The sequence below is a fragment of the Somniosus microcephalus genome, chromosome 7, assembly GCF_052327205.1.
Source record: "Somniosus microcephalus isolate GS21.2 chromosome 7, FLI_Smic_1.0, whole genome shotgun sequence".
Taxonomy (NCBI): domain Eukaryota; kingdom Metazoa; phylum Chordata; class Chondrichthyes; order Squaliformes; family Somniosidae; genus Somniosus; species Somniosus microcephalus.
Window position 1 is genome coordinate 44,644,858 of NC_140993.1, and position 20,561 is coordinate 44,665,418.

Consider the following 20,561-nt stretch of genomic DNA (forward strand, 5'->3'; position numbering starts at 1 on the left):
TGCTGAAGTTGTTGATGCGAAGCACCCTCCCTTTTCCTCAGCTACCGTCCTCGTCGGGTCGCGATGGGTTCTCTTCTTCTTCTCCCTCAGGCGGTCGTTGGCGGTAATGTTACGGTCGGGGGTCGATTGGCGGTTTTTACCATTTTAAATGATTTTACTACCCATGCTTCGAACGCTAGTTTATTTGTCACGGGTGCTGCTACCCACTCTTTGAACGCCAGCTTATTCATCATAACGGGGTTTTACTGTCCATGCATGCAACACCAACTTATTCACCAAAACGCCAGCTTATAACTAGGCGTTTGGTTTTTCCCACTGCGTCTTTCGCTGCCCTTCTCTGCTTTTATCGGTTTACCTTCTTCTTCGTCTCGTCTCATCTGCCCGTTTGTGGCCTGTGTGTCCTGTGTGGTTTTGAACTCAGGTCTCGTTCTCCTCCCGCGTTTGGCCCCAGTGTAATGGGTGTCCTTGGTTGTTGAGCGGCGCGGGGAGCGAGAAGAGAGCCCACCACGAGGCCAGGGCAATAGAACGAGCGGCAGCAGGTCAAAAGCCAAACGATGAGAGGCCAGAGCAAGAGAGCGATTACCACTGATGGGCCTACAATTATACCCGTTCTTCAACTCCTTATCTGCGTGCCAAATCAGGTCAGTCCTTTGTCCTACTTTTGGCGGGCTTTTTTAAATGACTTTTGGAGTGGTTGTCTCTGGGTCTAATGGCCCCGATGTCCTGTTTGTTTGTCATGGATGAAACTTAATTGTCCCCATCCTGACTTGATGGCTACTGTGAGCTGTTACCGATTAAATATGCAGAAACCTAATGGCCACGATTTTAGGCCCATTCTAGCTTGATTTGTTACAAGTCGAATGAATGCATATTCTGTGTTTACTTTGGCTGTCTGTCTCCACAGAGTCCTTCTCACAGATTCCTGCATTTTAAGTTTCATCTCCGGGCCTGCCTGTCTGCAGAGCCCTGCTTTAAAAATCCTGTTGGTTTGGTCACGAGGCTGCAGAAGCCATTTTGGGTACCATTTTTAATAACTTGTCGAAACAGGGTCCCTTGATCCATAATTACGGGGAGTGTGGGAATTTTGAGAACCCTAGACTTACAGCACATAAAGCTAGGCTGACACTCCAGTGCAGTGCTGAGGGAGTGCTGTACTGTCGGAGGTGCTGTCTTTCAGATGAAACGTTAAACTGAGGCCCCATCTGCTCTCTCAGATGGACATAAAAGATCCCATGGCACTATTTCGAAGAAGAGCAGAGAAGTTATCCCCGGTGTCCTGACCAATATTTATCACTCAACAAACATAACAAAAATTATCTGGTGATTATCACATTGCTGTTTGTGGGAGCTTGCTGTGCGCAAATTGACTGCCGCATTTCCCACATTACAACAGTGACTACATTCCAAAAGTACTTCATTGGCTGTAAAGCGCTTCGAGACGTCCGGTGGTCGTGAAAGGCGCTATAAAAATGCAAGTTTTTATTTTTTGTCGGTGGGCTGTTGCACTACGCCGGCTTCATTATAATGAGGCCCGAGGCCCAGTGTCGGGGGCGCCTCGGACCTCTCCATTCAGGTGCATGTGCTTACCCTGCGCCTTCCACTCATCCAAAAATGGGGGCACCCGCATTTTTAGACCATAGGCTTATCTTGTTTTCTCATGCTCTTATTTATCCCCAATTTTAAAAGATGACTGTCATTTATAATTTGCTGGGTGTTTGGAAACGAATGTTAACCTGTTATATTAAAAAAAGAAAGACTTGCATTTATATCGTGCCTTGCACAAACTCAGGATGTTCCAAAGTGCTTTACTTTTGAAGTGGAGTCACTCTTGTAATTTGGGAAACACGGCAGCCAATTTGCGCACAGCAAGGTCCCACACTCAGCAATGTGCTAATGACCAGATCATCCATTTTAATGATGTTGGCTTGGTGGAAGTATGGTTTTCAACATCATGGGTTGGTCCTAAACACATTAAAGCAAACCACATTGCTTATACTTTTGTTGCTATAATGAACTCAACATTAAAGTCAAAATTTAGTGAACAGCATGCAGAACTCCAGCCTCTGGGCAGCACAGTTATTTCTCTGAAAAGGCTTGTTTGTTATTGTATCTGCTGCTGTGCTGCTCCACATTGCAACTCATTTTATACATTTCTTTCTGTCACTTTCCGATTTCATGCCACGTGTTAGCGGTGATATACTCTTTCAGTGCCATTTTGACTTTATTGAAATTAGTAATTCATGAGGAGGATCAAAAGAACAACAGAGGGCTGGATTTTTCCGGCGCTCAGAGTGTGGGTTTGGAGGCGGGTTGAAGGCTAAAACCTGCCTCCAAACAATTTTCCCAAATGTCGGGCCCCCGATTTGCGAATAGACTAGAACCTAGCGGCGGGAAGAGGATTAAAGGCAATTTCCTGCCTATTAACAGGTAGATGCCAGTAGTTGACAGCCTATTTTTGAATTTTGCCATTTCTGGCTCAGGTTTCCCGACGTCCAGACACCACGCCAGGTAAGTGTGGCGTGTTGTGAGTCTGCTGTAATGTTTCTGGATTGATGACAGCTGCAGAAGGGGTGTGAAGGATCCAATGTTGCACATGGTGAGTTTCAGAGCAAAGAAAATGTTGGGAATTGTATTTTTAATACATTTACACTTCTCTTTAGGTTACAAGTTTTTAAATCCATGTCCAATGCCACCTCATTGGGAAAACCTCTCTCATCAGTGACAGATCGCTTCTGCCACCTCACCTGCAGCTGCCATCTATTCCAGCCTATGGAAGGAGTCATTGGAGAGCCTGGGTGCAAGAGGTCACCTTTGTGCAGTGATTGTCAGTGTTTTCAGCACCTCAATGCTGTCAAACACTGAGAAATCAACTGTCAAAATAAAATTGTGCGTGGTCCCTTTAAGGAAACTGGCAGATGACGCATCATCAAATGATGTCATCTGGCCTGCTTCCTCTCAATTGGCTGACAAGCCCGCAGGGTGGGCTTAACAAAGTCAATCAAGGCAAAATCACGTCTGTGGGCCGGATGCAGCTGGGGGTGGGACTGGAAGCCAGAAACCACCTGACCCGCACCCATGTCTGTGCCAGCTCTTTCGTATTCTGAGTGGACCATGAAAAAACATATGACATGGTGTACTTATATTTACAAAAAAATCTTTGGTAAAATTCCCCATGAAAGGCTGCGAATGAAACTAAAAGCAAGGGCGATTCAAATAAAACTTTGGTGTGAATAAGGAATTGGCTGAAAGCATTGGTTATCTGTTATTGGTGTGATGTTGGGTGAGGGTGGGATGGGTGGGTGGACTGAATGGATTTCCTCAGGAAACACTGCTGGGACACCGACTGTTCATATTCTATATCAATGATTTTGATTCAGAACTCTAACTCATACTGGTCAAATTTAAAAGTGGTACTAAACTCGGGAAACAGTCAAGTCAGCAGAAGCAGCCAGGGCCTATAAAAGGAGATAGATAAAATCTGCAAATGGGCAAATCAGTGACAGATGAAATTCAATACAGACAAGTGCAAGATATTACACAATTAAGTCAAAATGGACTGCATATTATACTATGGATGATGCAGAAATAACTGGAAGCGGAAAGGGATCTAAGGGTGATAGATTCAAAATGAATAAACTATACTATATATTACTGTACCATGTCAATTAAGCATAAGTTGAAAGATGCCATACAAAACCATGCTTCGGCCTGGACAAATCATTTTTACTTTTGTTGCAAAATGGATGGCTGGCATGTGGGATGTGCTCACTGCCCGTCTGTTGTTGCTGTTGTGAAGCCCGAGCCGTTCTGCATCAGTCCCGTGTGTTGTACAAGCCTAATCGAGGCTCCAATGCAACTCACTGGTTTGGGAAGGTGGGCCAACAGTCCAGGCCCTTGGGGGGCGGGTGTTGGGGCGGGGAGTTGATCCCGGAGGGGGTCACACACTGATCGGCAGTGGGCTGGAGTATTTTTGTGGGGCAGGAGGAGCAGGGCCAGGGAGATCATTCCTGCTCACCCTGGCCATACAAAAAATAAAAGCTGAAAAATGTTTTGGGCCATTTTTCGAGCGACACGGGACTTCGATTTGCATATTAAAAGTGACCGTCCACCTGAAACAGGCAGGCGCATCAGCCGTTCATGTAAAGGCCTCCAACAAGATGCTGGCAACCAGAGTTTCACTGTAACTGGTGCAGTAAGTGACCCTATGCTATTACAGGAAACTTTCTGGTATCCGGCACTGATGGGACCGAGCTGGTGCCGTAGCATCAAAACTGCCGTAGAAACCAGCGCTAATGTTAAAACATACGGAGCTTTTGAGCTCCGTGTGAATCAACAAACCCTGTTGCTTAGCAACAGCTTCAAAACAGTCGGCCACAGCTTAAAAGCATCTCTGTAGCTAAGCAACAGCTTCAGCTAGACCTTGCAGAGCCTGACTGGAAAAAAAAAGCAACGAGAAGTAAAAAAACTTATAGGAAATGGCTCCTGAATTTTGCCGGTAGATAGAGCAGAAAGTTTCTCCAATTAAATATTGGGACGACCGAAGCCATTGTTTTCGGTCACCGCCACAAACTCCATTCCTTAGCCATTGACTCCATCCCTCTCCCGAGCATCTGACTGAGGTTAAACGAAAGTTTAAACGAAAGTTTCCTGTACTAGGGTGCTACCGCATTAGTTATGCCGGGCGGCTGAATTTAATATCGGCCCTCGGACTGTGCTCACTTTTTGCCACAAGGTCAAAAAGTAAGCATTCAAACCATGGAAGGGGTGCAGAGATGAATCATGAGGCTCATCCCTAGATTCAAAGGATTGAGTTTTAAATAAAGACTTGCAACTGTGGCCCTTTAACTTTGAAAAGAGACAGATGAGTGGGGAACCTTGTAGTAGTATACAAGGCATTAAAAATGTATAAGGTTACAACAGCAACAACAACTTGTATTTATATATCGCCTTTAACATAGTAAAACGTCCCAAGGCGCTTCACAGGAGTATTGTAAGACAAAAATTTGACACCGAGCCACATAAGGAGAAATTAGGGCAGAAAGCTTGGTCAAGGGGTAGGTTTTAAGGAGCATCTTAAAGGAGGAAAGAGAGGTAAAGAGGCAGAGAGGTTTAGGCAGGGAATTCCAGAGCTGAGGGCCGAGGCAACAGAAGGCACGGCCACTAATGGTTGAGCGATTATAATCATAGATGCTCAAGAGGGCAGAATTAGTGGAGCGCAGATATCTCGGGGGGTTGTGGGGCTGGAGGAGATTGCAGAGATAGGGAGAGGGCGAGGCCATGGAGGGATTTGAAAACAAGGATGAGAATTTTGAAATCGAGGTGTTGCTTAACCGGGAGCCAATATAGGTCAGCGAGCACGGGGTCGATGGGTGAATGGGACTTGGTGCGAGTTAGGACACGGGCAGCCAAGTTTTGGATGACCTCAAGTTTACGCAGGGTAGAATGTGCGAGGCCAGCCAGGAGTGTGTTGGAATAGTCAAGTCTAGAGGTAAAAAAGGCATAGATGAGGGTTTCAGCAGCAGATGAGCTGAGGCAAGGGCAGAGACGGGCGATGTTATGGAGGTGGAAATAGGTGGTCTTTGTTATGTTGTGGATATGTGGTCGGAAGCTCATTTCAGGGTCAAATATGACACCACGGTTGCGAACAGTGTGGTTCAGCCTCAGTCAGATGCTCGGGAGAGGGATGGAGTCAATGGCTAAGGAATGGAGTTTGTGGCGGTGACCCGAAAACAATGGCTTCGGTCGTCCCAATATTTAATTGGAGAAACTTTCTGCTCATCCAGTACTGGATATCGGACAAGCAGTCTGACAATTTAGAGACTGTGGAGGGGTCGAGAGATGAGGCAGTGAGGTAGAGCTGGGTGTCGTCAGCATACATGTGGAAACTGACACCATGTTTACAGATGATGTCGCCAAGGGGCAGCATGTAGATGAGAAATAAGACTGGGCCAAGGATAGATCCTTGGGGGACACCAGAGGTAACAATGGGGAGCGGGAAGAGAAGCCATTGCATGTCATTCTCTGGTTACGATTAGATAGATAAGAATGGAACCAGACGAGTGCAGCCCCACCCAGCTGGACAACGGTGGAGAGGCGTTGGAGGAGGATGGAGTGGTCAACTGTGTCAAAGGCTGCAAGACAAGTCAGGAAGGGTGAGGAGGGATAGTTTACCTTTGTTGCAGTCACAAAGATGTCATTTGTGAGTTGATGAGAACCGTTTTGGTACTGTGGCAGGGGTGGAAACCTGATTGGAGGGATTCAAACATGGAGTTGTGCGAAAGATGGGCACGGATTTGGGAGGCGACAACATGTTCAAAAACCTTGGAGGTTGGAGATGGGGTGGTAGTTTGCAAGGATGGAGGGGTCAAGGGTTGTGTTTTTGAGGAGCGGGATGATGACGGCAGATTTAAAGGAGAGGGCGACAGTACCTGAGGAGAGAGAACCGTTAACAATATCAGCTAACATGGGAGCCAGAAAAGGAAGTTGAGTGGTCAGCAGTTTGGTGGGAATAGGGTCGAGGGAGCAGGAATTGGGTCTCATGGACAAGATGATCTAGAATACTGCTTTAAAATACAGGTAGACTACCCTTTATCCGAACTTCCGAAAACCGAAACCCTCTAAAAACCGAAGGTTTTTTCGTTCAGCGTAAGTCGTGTGCATGACCCCGACCCCCGCCGACCCCCACCCCCGACCCCCCGCCGACCCCCCCACTGACCCCGACCCCTGCCGACCCCGACCCCCGCCAGCCCCCTACCGACCCCGACCCCCCGCCGACCCCCGACCCCCGCCGGCCCCCCCGCCGACCCCGACCCCCCGCCGACCCCCACCCCCGACAAATTTCCCAGTCTTATAAAATACCTTCTGAAATCCGAAATTTTCCGAAAACCGAAACACGGCTGGTCCCGAGGTTTTCGGATAAAGGATAGTCTACCTGTACTAGAACTAGGAGACATAGGATACAACTGATGAAAGGTATTATCAGGCAGTATCATTTTTTGTGTATTTGTTCTTGCGATGTGGACGATGCCGGCAAGGCTGCACTGCATTTATTGCCCATCTCTTGTTGCCTGAAAAGGTGCTGATGGTCCTTCTTCAACTGTTGCAGTCCTTGAGGTGATAGTGCTCCCACAATGGTGTTAACTCATTCAAGAGACAGATGATGTGCGGAATGTAAGTTTTTTTGGGATGGCTGAGCAAATATGGCCAAATGGCATCCTTCATCCCTATGTATATGATATTGTGAAATCGGATAAAGCCCTTTCTTCATTAAAATCTGTCTTGTGGTACGTGAGCCTAGACAGTAAAAGACTCCTGGCATTGAGTCTCACTAGTCATTAGCATGGCAGTTAAGACTATAACTGTCAGGCTGATTCTGCAACCTCCGCTCCTGTCTAGTGATACTCAACTCTAAGTGGGAAAAATTTGCTAGCGACCATTTTGGGTTGCTATCATCTCCTGGGCACTAAATTTAGCGCCCGGCAAAAAATAGTGCCGGCGATCGGTAAATTCAGTTATAGCACCCCAAGAGGGAGGTGGAGCATTAATTCAAGCTCTCCACTTCCTTCTTAGAGCGCTAACCTCGAATATCGGGGCAGTGCGTTCTGCAGCGCAAATCACTGGGCCACGTAGCACTGCTGCATGGAAGGGCTCTTCTCCTCATTATAGGGAGGGCCCAAGTCCACAACTCTGCGGGGCCCTACCTGGACCATCGGGGAGTGGGGTACCGTGCCAGCAGCCCGGCACACAAGAGGAGTGCCGGGCTGCCAGATCGCGGCACGGACCCCGCGTTCAAAGAGGCAACGGGCCGTGACAAGTAAGTCGGCTGATTTTTTTCCTGCCTGCTCCCTCCCCTTTACTTATCATCCCGTGAGCCTCCTGCCGCTCTGTTTCCGCCCGCTGAATCGGTCGCTGTCATCGCCCAGCGCAGATTCGGGGGCGGGGGCCAATTTTGCAGGCGGGGAGAAAACGGGGCGCTGCACATCACCTGTGCAGCGGAGTGGGGTGCTACCGGTTACCGCTGCCGCTAAACTCGCTGAATTTAGCGGGAGTCGTTAGCGGTGCCGTGCCCGGCTGAAAAGTTGTTTGCGCCCCGTTAGCACCCCCCGGAAGCGCTAACGAGAGGCGCAAATGCACCAAATTTCTAGCCCTTAAGTGCCTTATCTCACAAATTTAGCCAAGCGGATGAGGGCATCACAGCAAGTGCAATGCTCTTCTTACCTGATAACTATTTTCCACCGGCTGTGACTGGATAGTGGTCAGGAACTGAAACTCTTTCCTAACCCAGAAACACTGATGGTAGCATCCCCAGCCAAAGCTTTGGTGAGATCAAATAAGTCAGTACAGACAAGGAATTCAAAGTGGAAGCTTTCTGGTCAATCTGATTCAGTACCGCAGTCGTAAATCACTTACCGGCACAGTCATGAGGGGAGCTTAAGCTTTATTTCTGATTTTCATTATTTATCATAGCGCAATGCAAAATGGACCCATTAACTTGGAAGTTGGAAGAATTTTGGTGCTAATTACCGAGTTGTGATTGATAGCAAACAAAATCAAAGCACAGCACAACTGCTTGCAGATTGTGCCACCACCTGCCAGGTTTACTGAGTCCCCACAGGCCAGGTAAACATTTCAAAGTTGAAATATGAATGAAAGGAGCTAAAACACACAATGCAAAGTAATTTGTTTCTCTTTATTGATAATGGGGCAGATAATGGGCTCGATTTTCAACTTGCCACCTGGGTGTAAGGCTGGCATTGCGAATCAGCCACCCATTGAGTGCAGTTGCTGTAACAGGCGGCCGATCCACAGTGTCAGTGTTACACCTGAGTGGCAAGTTGAAAATCTACCCTGAAACATAGAAACATAGAAGATAGGAGCAGGAGTAGGCCATTCGGCCCCTTGAGCCTGCTCTGCCATTCAATGAGATCATGGCTGATCATCCAAACTCAGTACCCTGTCCCTGCCTTCTCCCCATATCCCTTGATCCCTTTAGCCTTAAGAAATATAGAAAGTCTTCCCTTCATCTATAATCTACATGCTTCTAAAATCCAAGCTTGGCAACATTTGACCATTATCTCTTGCTTTATCTTATCTTTTTTCCTATGCTTTTCAGCCTTGGTGGCGTCTTGCATCTGGTGCACTGGCCTTTTATCTAGGTTTCTCAATCATTACAAAATTGGTTTCTGTAGACTGTTAAACAACTGCCTGGATCGAAAGCATATCATCGGATGAGGAAAGGTAACAGTCATTCCATTTGATTCATCTCATGAAAACTATAACCTACTGTTGTGTGCAAGTCGAAGGTTAATGGTGGTTGGCGATTAGCTTTTGAGAATGGAAACACCGAGCCAACTATCCTCATGTTCTGGATTTGGATTCCATGTGCATTCTGTTTGAACTTCTGCATGCACAGTGAGCTGGTTAATGAAGAGATAACACTGTTTAAGCAACTGACTTAGATAGCTGCATTGAAACTGCAGGCGCGCTTTTGCAGTGCAAAATTGCTAGAAGATGGAGGCTTTACAGCCAGATGTCACCCTTGGCTCATCTCTCACCTCTGAGTCAGTAGGTCGTAGTTTCAAGCCCCACTGACTCCAGAAGCTTGAGCACATAGTCTAGTGTGACACTCAGTACGGTACTGAGGGAATGCTGCACTGTTGGAAGTGCTGTCTTTGAGATGAGATGCTAAACCGAGGCTCGGTCCATCCTCTTGGGTGGATATAAAAGATCTCGTGGCACTATTTGAAGAAGAACAAGGCTGATCTGACCAACATTTATTTGTCAATCAACATCACTAAAACAGATTACATGGTTATTTACCTCATTGTTGTTTGCGGGACCTTGCTATGCACAAGTTAGCTGCCGTGTATATTCTTATAAAACTAAAGTGACTGCACTACACTTCAAAAAGCAATCATTGGCTATGGAGATATTTGGGATATTGTAAATAGGACTACATACATCCAGGTTCCTTCTTTCTATGTAGCACTGGAGCTGATAATCATCTGTTGGACTGAAGGGTATAAAGCCGCTGTGTAGAGCAAGCCGAGCAGCAGATGACAGACACTGGCAATGCTGTCTGCATGACCAGAGGACCAGGATCCAAATTTGCAGCAATATGGCAGACCTGAACAAAGCTGTCTAGGTAAGCTGAAGAACAACTTTCTAAGCAAATAATTGTCCCCAGCATGCATGCCGTAAGGTGATTCACAGCAAGCTGTCCCATCCAAAGCTTGCATAAAGACCTTATCCTGTGCGTTGGTATGGTTGCCTAGTGGTTATGGTATCTGATTAGCAACCCTGAGGTTGTGAGTACATAATCCCACCATGGTAATTTGTGAAACTGAATTCAGTAACTCTGGGATTTTGTGGCTGGCACCAGAAAAAACAAACGCTGCCAGATTGTTGTTAAAAACCCAACTGATTATCTAAGGTCTTCCAGGGAAGGCCAATTGACACCCCCACCCTTTAGACAACCTATCTGCTTTATCGGTTATCGAGGCTCCACACCCTAGAATTCGCTTCCTAAAACCGTCCACCTTTCCATCTCCCTAACCTCCTTTAAGACCCTCCTTAAAACCTACCTCCTTGACTAAACTTTTGGTAACCTTCCTTCCTTCGCTCGGCGTCCACTTTTATCTGATTACAGCTCTATGAAACTTCTTGGGGCATTTTTCTATTTTCTGTATAAATGCAAGGGAATAAAAGGGACAGTGGCAGCATGGATACAAAATTGGCTAAGTGACAGGAAACAGAGAGTAGTGGCGAACGGTTGTTTTTCAGACTGGAGGAAGGTATACAGTAGTGTTCCCCAGGGGTCGGTTCTAGGACCACTGCTTTTAATGATATATATTAATATCTTGGACTTGGGTGTACCGGGCACAATCTTTATTAAAAACAACAAGGACTGGACAGACTAGATGCAGGAAGAATGTTCCCGATGGTCGGGGAGTCCAGAACCAGGGGTCACAGTCTAAGGATAAGGGGTAAGCCATTTAGGACAGAGATGAGGAGGAATTTCTTCACCCAGAGAGTGGTGAACCTGTGGAATTCTGTACCACAGAAGGCAGTAGAGGCCAATTCATTAAATATATTCAAGAAGGAGTTGGATATATTTCTCAAGGCTAAAGGGATCAAGGGATATGGGGAGAAAGCAGGGACAGGGTACTGAATTTGGATGATCAGCCTTGATCTCATTGAATGGCGGAGCAGGCTCGAGGGGCCGAATGGCCTACTCCTGCTCCTATCTTCTATGTTTCTATGTTCCCCTCGGAACAGCACGCCCTCTTTGACGGAGAGGGCTGCTGTGCCGTAAGGACCCGCTACCCTTTTTCCCTCAGTCACTGCACTGAGGACTGCTTTGAGGATGGGGTCTTGGGCTTGGACCGTCTTAAGGTCCGGGGCTAAAGCTACCCCTGCACTCCCTTGGGTCCCGTCCCAACCTCTGACTGCCGCCATGGGCCTGGACCCATACGGGTCCCAGAAAGTGCCTGCATGGGCACCCTCCTTGGCGAGCATGTCAGCCTGCTGGTTGCCCTGGTCATGGGGTTCTGTGGAAGAATGGGCCTTCACCTTGTGAATGAAAACCTCCCCTTCCTCCCCCACTGTTGCCAGGATCTATTCCAGCAGGGGTTTTACTGTGAGGGGTCTCCCGTTGGCGGAGGTGTATCCGCGGCGGGACCAAATGGCCAGGTACTCTGTACACGAACTGCACGTGAACATACTGTCCGAGCAAATAGTGTAGGGGGTGGGGAAGATTTCGGGGTGTGTAACAACGTACACTACCACGGAGAGTTCAGCCTGCTGGGCGCTCATGGTGCTGGGGAGCTTAATTGCCAGGGCAATGTTTGCCGCTGGGTCATAAACTCCACACCCCGTGAGACGCTCGCCAGCAGATACTGTGCTGGAACTGTCTACATAGATCTCGCAGCCCGTGGGATGTATCCCGGCCCGTAAACCTATGTTCACTTCCCAAACCCCTTCTATGGAACACCGCTGGGCTGTTCCAGGATATACCAGTTTGGCTGCGAGCTTTGGCTCGCAGAGACCCTTCACCTTAAGATCCATCGGTCCCGGCTCCGACCTCTCCGGCGGGGGTTGCTCCACCTCTGCTCCCTCCACTGGCTCCACCCCCCTTTGCTGCCAGACCTCGCTGAAACCTGGTGCTACGGGTGGTGGTCATAAGACCTCCTGTTCCTCAACCGGGTCGTCCCTGGGCACTACCAGTGATGTTTGAACTGTCCTCCCCTCGTTCCCCATAAAATCTGCCTGGCCTGCCTTCGGGCTTATGAGGCACACCATGCCTTTTGCCTTTCTCAGGGCCAGGCTCAGATTTTCTATCCGCTCCTTGCAGAGGCCATGATCTGCATCTTCAAACCCCTGCTCGCTCGCTAACTTATAGGCTGCCTTTACCTCCTGTACTTTCTCCTCCTGCTCCCTAACTTGCCTTGCTAGGCGGGCGTTCTTTTCCCACAACCTTAACTCATTACCCGTGGCTTTGGTGACTTGCACTGTAGGTATTCCAACTGGGCCTTGTGCTCTCCCATTAAATACAACCTCTCCTGATTCAGAGCCTGCAATGCTACCATTAACTTCTCCCCTGCTAGAGCCTTATCCTGGATCTCCAGGGCTGACTCTTTTAACTCAGCTGCCTGTGCTGCAATAAGCCTGTCCAAGAGCTGGACCTGCTTTTTGAAACACATCAGCCAGACTGCCTTTTCTAAGGACTTCTTGTGTTCCTTCCCCTCTGTCCACTTAGCTGCTGCATCTACTGGATGCCCAGCCCTTAACAGAGTGGTGATCCACTTCTTTGTGATATTCACCTTGCTAAACACATAATCAGAAATCCTTTCCTGCATCATGGTTTGCTCATCTGAACCATTGTCTACTGTATCGCACCCCTGTTGCCGGAATCCTGCTGCGGTTGCCATTTTCTGTAGGGGGTTTTTGGCATGTGCGCCCAGTCAGCTTCGCCTCTGACTGTCCCTTGAGCAGTTCAAATCGCTCCCACACCCCTGGGTTCTAGACACCGGACTTAGGTACAGACGGTGATACAGAAAATCGAGTAGACAAGTGGTTTGGTGTAAGGAAACCAACATTTTATTAAAGCAGAATAAAACACAATCTTATGAGAATTACTGGTATGAATACAGGCATAAAACAATTACACTTATATGGGAATGTGGAACACACGGCACATCGAGGGAAACAATTACATTAAACAATCCCCTTTAGCGTTAATCCCACCCCTATACCTAACTAGATTAAGCTGTGAGGGGCCAGGAATTCATGCTCGCCAATCAAAAACCTGTTGCTTTAACCATTGTGCCTTTTGAGGTCTGGTCTCCCTGTCCTTTGGGGTTCCCCGTCGCCACGTGGTCTCAGGGCACGGCGCTGAAGTTGTTGATGCGAAGCACCCTTCTTTTCCTCAGCTACCGTCGTCGTCTCATCGCGATGGGTTCTCTTCTTCTTCTCCCTCGGGCGGTCGTCGGCGGTAATGTCGCGGTCAGAGTCGGTTGGCAGTCTTTACTGCTTAGAAGATTTTACTACCCATCCTTTGAACGCCAGTATATTCGTCACGGGCGCTGCCACCCGTGTTTAATGCCTGCTTATTCGCAGTGTTCAAACGCCAACTTATTCTCACTGTCCATACATACACTGCCAATTTCTTCACCAAACACCAGCTTATAACTAAGCGTTTGGGTTTTTACCAATGTGTTTTTCGCTGCCCTTCTCTGCTATTATTGGCTTACCTTCTTCTTCGTCTTGTCTCGTCTCGTCTGCCCCTTTTGTGGCCTGTGTGTCCTGTGTGGCTTTGAACTCAGGTCTCGTTCGCCTCCCGCGTTTGGCCCCGGTGTAATGGGTGTCCTTGGTTGTTGAGCGGTGCGGGGAGTGAGAAGAGAACCCGCCACGAGGCCAGGGCGTGAGTACGAGTGGCAGCAGGCCAAAAGCCACAGACAAGAGGTCAGAGTCAAGAGTCAAGGGAAGAGAGACTAAGAGAGCTTGCTACTGATGGGCCTACAATTATACCTGTTCTTCCACTCCTTATCTGCGTGCCAAATCAGGTCAGTCCATTGTTTAACTTTTGGCGGACTTGTATAAGTGATTACAACCATTTATTTTAAGGACTTTTGGAGTGGTTGTCTCCGGGTCTAATGGCCGCGATGTCCTGGTTGTTTGTCAGAGATAAGACCTAATTGTCCCCATCCTGACTTGATGGCTACTGTGAGCTGTTACCGATTAAACATGCAGAAACCTAATGGCCACGGTTAGAGGCCCATTCTAGCTTGATTAGATTCAAGTCAAATGAATGCGTATTCTGTGTTTACTTTGTGTGGCTGGCTCCAGAGAGTCCTGTTCTCACAGATTCCTACATTTTAAGTTTTGTTTCCGGGCCTGCTTGCCTGCAAAGCCTTGCTTTAAAAAAAAATCCTGTCAGTTTTGGTCACGAGGTTTACAGAAGCCATTTTGGGTACCCTGCTTTTAATAACTTGTCCAAAATAGGGTCCCTTGATCCATAACTTGGGGAGTGCGGGAATTTTGAGAACCCCGCAGAAGGTAAGCCGATAAGAGCAGAGAAGGGCAGCGAAAGACACATTGGTAAAAAAACAAACGCCGAGTGGCGTTTGGTGAAGAAATTGGCAGGGAGACCAGACCTCAAAAGGCACAACTAGGGCTGTAGAGAGGGCTTTAAACTAACTAGCAGGGGGGAGGTTCCTAGAGTGCAAATAATAAAAATGACAACAGAGAAGGTCATAGACTTAGGTAGCAGTGGGGAAATTAAAAACCAGAGCGTGTCAGGAAGGGGCAGAAGGTATGGAGTAAAAGGTAAAGTAATAAAAAGGGCAAAAGCAGGAACTAAGTGTCACAAAACATCTTTGAAAGTTCTCTATCTGAATGCACGTAGCATTCGTAACAAAATAGATGAGTTAATGGCACAAATAACTACATATGGGTATGATCTTGTGGCCATTACAGAAACATGGCTGCAGGGTGACAATGCCTGGGAATTAAACATACCAGGTTATTTAACGATCAGGAAGGACAGGCAGGAAGGAAGGGGAGGTGGGGTGGCTATGTTAATAAAGGAAGGAATCACTGTAATACAGAGAAATGATATTGGGTCAAAAGATCAGGATAATGAAACAGTTTGGGTGGAGGTAAGGAATAATAAGGGGAAAAAACCACTAGTGGGCATAGTCTATAGGCCTCCGAACAGTGGCAACTCTGTTGGACGGAGTATCAATTAGGAAATAGTTGAGGCTTGTAATAAGGGAACATCTATAATTATGGGGGATTTTAACTATCATATTAATTGGACAAATCAAATTGGGCAGGGCTGCCTTGAGGATGAGTTCATTGTGTGTATTAGGGATGGGTTTCCTGAGCAGTATGTAACTGAACCGACCAGGGGGCAAGCAACCTTAGATCTGGTCCTGTGTAACGAGACAGGATTAATTAAAAATGTCTTAGTAAAGGATCCCCTTGGAATGTGTAACCATAACATGGTTGAATTCCATATTCAATTAGAGGGTGAGAAGGTTGGATCTCAAACAAGCATGCTAAGCTTGAATAAAGGAGACTATGAAGGTATGAGAGCGGAATTGAGTAGAGTGGATTGGGAAAATAGATTAAAGGGTAAGACGATACATGATCAGTGGTGTACATTTAAGGAGTTATTTTACAACTTCAAAAAAATATATATTCCACTGAGAAGAAAAGAGTGTAAAAGAAAAGACAGCCATCCGTGGCTAAGTAAAGAAATTAAGGATAGTATTCGACTAAAAACAAGGGCATATAAGGTAGCCAAATCTAGTGGGAGGATAGAGGATTGGGAAAACTTTAAAAGACAGCAAAAAATAACAAAAAGATTGATTAAGAAAGGGAAGATAGATTATGAAAGTAAATTAGCAAAAAGTATAAAAACAGATAGTAAGAGTTTTTATAGTTATATAAAAAGAAAAAGGGTGGCTAAAGTAAATATTGGTCCCTTAGAGGATGAGACCAGGAAATTAATGGTGGGAAATATGGAGATGGCAAAAACACTGAATGAATATTTTATATCAGTCTTTACAGTAGAAGACACTAAGAATATCCCAACACTGGACAAACAGGGGGCTAAAGGGGGGGGGGAGGAGCTAAACATGATCAAAATCACTAAGGAAGTGGTACTCGGTAAAATAATGGGACTCAAGGCGGATAAATCACCTGGACCTGATGGCTTACATCCTAGGGTCTTGAGGGAAGTGACGGTAGGGATTGTGGATGCATTGGTAATAATTTTCCAAAACTCCCTGGACTCGGCAATGATCCCGGCAGACTGGAAAACTGCTAATGTAACACCCTTATTTAAAAAGGGCAGTAGACAGAAGGCTGGAAACTATAGACCGGTTAGCCTAACATCTGTGGTAGGTAAAATTTTGGAGTCCATTATTAAGGAGACAGTAACAGGACATTTGGATAATCATAATTTAATAGGACAAAGTCAGCATGGTTTTATGAAGGGGAAGTCATGTTTGACAAATTTGCTGGAGTTCTTTGAGGAAGTAACATATAGGGTGGATAAAGGGGAACCAGTGGACGTAGTGTATTTAGACTTCCAAAAGGCATTTGACAAGGTGCCACACAAAAGATTATTGCTTAAGATAAAAAATCACGGGATTGAGGGTAATATTCTGGCATGGATAGAGGATTGGCTATCTAACAGAAGGCAGAGAGTTGGGATAAATGGTTCATTCTCAGACTGGCAATCAGTAACTAGTGGTGTTCCGCAGGGGTCAGTGCTGGGTCCCCAACACTTTACAATCTATATTAACGATTTGGAGGAGGGGACCGAGTGTAACATATCAAAGTTTGCAGATGATACTAAGATGGGAGGGAAAGTAGCGAGTGAGGAGGACATATAAAACCTGCAAGGGGACATAGACAGGCTAAGTAAGTGGGCAGAGATTTGGCAGATGGAATACAATACTGGAAAGTGTGAGGTTATGCACTTTGGCAGGAAAAACCGTAGAGCAAGTTATTATCTTAATGGCAAGAATCTGGAAAGTACTGAAGTACAAAGGGATCTGGGGGTCCTGGTGCACGAAACTCAAAAGGTTAGTATGCAGGTGCAGCAAGTGATTAAGAAGGCCAATGGAATGTTGGCTTTCATTGCTAGGGGGATAGGATATAAAAATAGGGAGGTATTGCTTTAGTTGTACAAGGTATTGATGAGACCGTACCTGGAATACTGCGTACAGTTTTGGTGTCCATACTTAAGAAAGGACATACTTGCTCTCGAGTCAGTACAAAGAAGGTTCACTCGGTTAATCCCGGGGATGAGGGGATGGACATATGAGGAGAGGTTGAGTAGATTGGGACTCTACTCATTGGAGTTCAGAAGAATGAGAGGCGATCTTATTGAAACATATAAGATTGTGAAGGGGTTGGATCAGGTGGATGCGGGGAAAATGTTCCCGATGATGGGTGAAACTAGAACTAGGGGGCATAGTCTTAGAATAAGGGGCTGCTCTTTCAAAACTGAGATGAGGAGGAACTACTTCACTCAGAGGGTGGTAGGTCCATGGAATATGCTGCCCCAAAAAGCTGTAGAAGCTACATCATTACATAAATTTAAAACAGAAATCGACAGTTTCCTAGAAGTAAAGGGAATTAAGGGTTACGGGGAGCAGGCAGGAATATGGACATGAGTCTAGGTTCGGATCGGTCATGGCCCTGTGGGTAGCGGAGCGGGCCCAGGGGCCATGTAGCCTGATCCTGCTCCTATTTTGTGTGTCTAATTCTGTTAGATTCAGGAGATGGTTCTGTGATATTGGACTGGCAGTTAGGATCAGATCAGCCATGATCTTATTGAATGGCGGAGCAGGCTCGAGGGGCCGATTGTCCTACTCCTGCTCTTATTTCTTATGTTCTTATGTTCTTAACCGTTAAAGCAACAGGTTTTGGATTGGTGAGCATGAATTCCTGGCCCCTCATAGCTGAATCGATTTAGGTATAGGGGTGGGATTAACACTAAAGGGGATTGTTTAATGTAGTTGTTTTCCCTCGATGTGCCGTGTGTTCCCCATTCCCATATAAGTGTAATTGTTTTATGCCTGTATTCATACCAGTAATTCTCATAAGATTGTGTTTTATTCTGCTTTAATAAAATTTTGGTTTCCTTACACCAAACCACTTGTCTACTCGATTTTCTGTATCGCCGCCTGTACCTAATTCCGGTGTCTAGAACCCAGGGGTGTGGGAGCGATTCGAACCACTCAAGGGCCAGTCAGAGGTGAAGCTGACTGGGCGCACACGCCAAAAAACCCCTCCAACACAAAACTTGGAAGTATGTAAAAGGTGAGGAGGATAGTGATTGACTTCAAAAAGACATAGACATGCTGGTGGAATGGACGGACACGTGGCAGATGAAATTTAACGCAGAAAATTGCGAAGTGATATATTTTGGTCAGAAGAATGAGGAGAGGTAATATAAACTAAAAATTCTAAAGAGTGTGCATGAACAGGCAGTCCTGGGTGTATATGTGAACAAATTGTTGAAGGTGACAGGGCAGGTTGTGAAAGTGGTTAAAAAAGCATACGGAATCCTGGGCTTCATAAATAGAGGCATAGAGTACAAAAGCAAGGAAGTTCTGATGAACCTTTATAAAACACTGGTTCGGCCTCAACTGGAGTATTGTGTCCAATTCTGGACATCACACTTTAGGAAGGATGTGAAGGCCTTAGAGAGGGTTCAGAAAAGATTTACAAGAATGTTTCCAGGGATGAGGGGCTTCAGTTACATGGATAGACTGCAGAAGCTGGGGTTGTTCTCCTTAGAGCAGAGAAGGTTGAGAGGAGATTTGATAGAGCTGTTCAAAATCATGAGGGGATCTAGACAAAGTAGATAGAGAGAAATTGTTCCCATTAGCGGAAGGGTTGAGAACCAGAGCACACAGACATGAGGAAAAACTTCTTTACGCAGCGAGTGGTTAGGATCTGGAATGCACTGCCTGAAAGGGTGGTGGAGGCAGATTCAATTGTGGCTTTCAAAAGGGAATTGGATAAGTAGCTGAAGGAAAAATATTTGAAGGGCTGTGAGGAAAGGGTGGGGGAGTGGGTCTAGCTGAAGTGCTCTTGCAGAGTGCCGTCACGGGCTTGACGGGCTGAATGGTCTCCTTCTGTGTTGTAACCATTCTATGATTCTATGATTCTAAGTTGTTGTTGTACCATTTATTTATGATTTTGGTTCGGGCATATCTTCAAAAGCTATTGAAAACATGTTGGTTAAGCTATATAGCACCAATGAAGAAACAAAGCATACCTGGGCTGGTGATTGACAGCAGTGTGTGAAAGGGCAGAATCAATGATTGGCCATTGTCCTTTGATTGACAGCTCCGTGGCCTTTGATTAGAAGATTATTTATAGTTGTCTGAACCCAGCTAGTCAATACAGTCTGCAACCAGCAGAGGATCTGTGCCAGTTTGACTCAGTGGGAATATTTGACCCTGTAAGAAATGGACATCATTTTGAGGGATCTACTTTTGTCAAAAGATAACTCAAACCAAATATAAAGTATACCTTAATTTTCTTTGGGAGCTGGAGAGAAATTTTCCCGATCTTTCCCTCAGGCGATTAAGTAAAAGAGCTCGAGTCCAAAATGTGTAGACGGCACATGGTCTCTGGAAGGAGCAGGCTTGATGCGTGGCACACACAACCCACAGGATAACCCATCTTGAAGGTACCAAATTCCGGCCACAAACCTGGTTGTCACCTCACGTGCCAGCCGCCTCCCCTCTGCCGCTGTTGATTTGATCCCATGACTGGAATACCCCTCCCACAACACCCGACTTAACCCCCTTCCCTCCATGATTGGAAACCCCCGAGCATGACCACTGACCTGAGCTTCTGCTTTGAGTCCGAGGTTTGACCCACCCCTCCCCAGAATACCAAAACCCATGTTCCCAACCTTTGCTGGGAACCAGGTCCAAATTCTTCTGTGTTTTTAAAAAAGATTGAAGCATTGGGTACAATGATTATCATACAAGTAGCGGCGACTAAATATATCACAAGAGCCACGAGTATGATTAATGTCCATCTCACATAAGCAATAAATTCCATTTTGAACATTCGTGTATCTAGCACTTACCATAAATTGCGTGTATTTTTGCGGTTGAAGTGAAAGTATTTATCGTGTTTAATGACTTTTTTTTCAGGAGGCTACTGGGAGTGGAGGTCTGAAGGATTATTAGTGGAGCACAGGGGTCCTTAGTTATTTATTAGTGACAGCTGATAGTGGAAAAGGAGAGTCTTTTGAGAGGATTTTAAGTAATTGCTTCACATAGGTAGAAAGATTGTTCTTTAGTGACAATTGTGTTAGTTGTTTTATTGGTACCATCAGCAAGAGAGATTAAAGGCGGCCTTCAAGGTATCTAAGACATTATTTACACTTTAAATACACAATGTAGCTAGAACTGAGTTGGGAGAAGTGCTGATTCTGGCACATTGTTATTCTATTCACTCAGCTATACTTTTGTTGTTGGAAAGAACATAAATGAATCAGGGAACTAATTATTAACTTA